General features: G+C 39.9%; 1 protein-coding gene across 4 annotated transcripts in view; it reads right to left on the reverse strand.

Annotated features, from left to right (window-relative positions):
• The window catches only part of znf385c (zinc finger protein 385C), a 190,109-nt gene that overhangs the window by 183,221 nt on the left and 4,995 nt on the right, over nucleotides 1–1,893 (reverse strand). The window contains exon 1 of one of the 4 annotated variants that reach the window (XM_014023045.1): nucleotides 1,420–1,504. The exons of the other annotated variants lie outside the window; for them this stretch is intronic. The gene's annotated coding sequence lies outside the window, so the exon portion shown is untranslated. Of the gene's footprint in view, nucleotides 1–1,419; nucleotides 1,505–1,893 lie in introns of those variants that run through there. 4 annotated transcript variants of the gene reach the window in all.

Here is a 1,893-nt window from a genome sequence, read left to right on the forward strand (position 1 = left end):
GTAAAAATGTTTGAGGACCACTAAGGTACCTCTCGCGGACCCCTGGGGGTCCAGGGACCCCCAGTTTGAGAACCTCTGATTTGAATGAATGAAACACAGATTTCCAGATTACTCTTAGTTTGAACCATTTGTTCACAACAAGCAGGAGAGTGTAATTATGGGATGTTGTGACGGTTCAAACACAGATCAGTAGGTGAGATCTGTTTTTGGATGCCACTGACAGTAAAAGCTACAAACACATTTTTGGTTCGTTTCTTCTTTTGCAAATAAAAAAATACATTTTATTTACAAAACTCAGAACTCATTAAATTTAAAGTTGAGTAAAAAAATAAAAACCCGCCTTCACCGAAGGCAAACACCAAACAAGGTATGTAAATGAAATGGAAATGAAAGTTTTTATGCATCTTTTCTCTCTAATTTGTGCTCACCATAATGATACGGTTAACTCGCTCAACACAGTTCAGGCCGCAGCCAGCAAATAAGCCAGGCCTTTTCCAAATGGAATTTGCACTTTTACGTTGTTATACACGCCTGTAATTACAGTACTRCAAACCAGATACTGAATCACTCAAAGAGAATATCACATACACACACACCATCTCTCTGTTGTGACAAACAATGAAATGCCTACATTCCTCCTGCAGGAGACAAAACACAAATAAAGCAATTAAACCAATTATAARAGCAGGACAAACAGAAGCACCAGTCTGGTGCCAGTCACTACACCAGTATGAAAATATGTCTGCAGGAAAAACATAAAACAGACGCAGCTCATTATGTTATTTTTCCTGTGTAAATCTTTTCTTCTCATTATCAGACCAAAACTTGACATTTTCACAAGTTGCTGTTTTATGATCAAAACTCCAAAAAGATACATATAAGATAAACAATGAGCTCCAAAATATATGATTTCAAATTACTAACATAAAAATAAGAAATCTGAAGCCAAAATGTAACCTCAGTGCAGACATCTAAAGTAGAAAAAAAATGTTTACCTGTAAGTTAGATCAGACATTAAGAGCTGAAACTTCAAAATAAATGTATATTTTAGCACTGCAGCATCTCACATGTCCAGCATAGTGAGTCGCATTGTTGACCATCACGCTTTCATTATTATTCAATCAGTTTAATTAGTGAAGTAACTTAAGTGTCCTCAGTGGAGACAAATCCCAGGAAAAACAACTGCACGCACTGATGCGCAATTACGCATCCGGTTCCAAAAGTTCCACCAAACCTCGCGYGCAGTTTCTAATCAAACTTCCCAAAACCACAACATTTACTCCTGTCTGTCAGAAAYCAGCCACTCAGTGCGTCTGAAAACACTGTATCAGGAATCATTTCAGTCAAATCCAAACTTTTTTTTAATCCAAACGCAGCCTCATTTGCAAAAAACGGTTCTATGAAAGCGCCGCGTCTTACCGGTTCTGTTCCGTTTCCGACCTCCCCGGTGCCCGTCCGTGGCCGGTACCAGAGGAAACAGATCCGTGAGGACTGGGCTGCCAACGCCGATGCAAACCTGTCCGGTGCAGCGGTACAGTCCAGCAGACCAACGTCAAACACCGACAACGGAACAACCCTTTCACAATAAGAGCACGAAGCAGCGCTGCGCTGTGGCTGTTCAGCTGGTGTGCGTGGTCTGCACTCATTACACAGGTCACTCAAAATAAATCACGAGAAAACTCTACATCTCTGTGTAGGAGTCTTATTTTCTTTACATTCAAGGAATTTAAACTGTTTTATTTTGAAATATGAAACCAGAAACAAATCCGTTTTTTGTCTCACTTGACGCGGTTCTGATCACTCAATGACCATCATCACCTCAGTGAACCAAATCATCCTCAACACCTCTGAATAACAAAACATGCCTAATGTGGATGGAGATGGGATAAATTA

This window comes from Austrofundulus limnaeus, unplaced genomic scaffold (assembly GCF_001266775.1).
Source record: "Austrofundulus limnaeus strain Quisiro unplaced genomic scaffold, Austrofundulus_limnaeus-1.0 Scaffold4, whole genome shotgun sequence".
Lineage (NCBI taxonomy): Eukaryota > Metazoa > Chordata > Actinopteri > Cyprinodontiformes > Rivulidae > Austrofundulus > Austrofundulus limnaeus.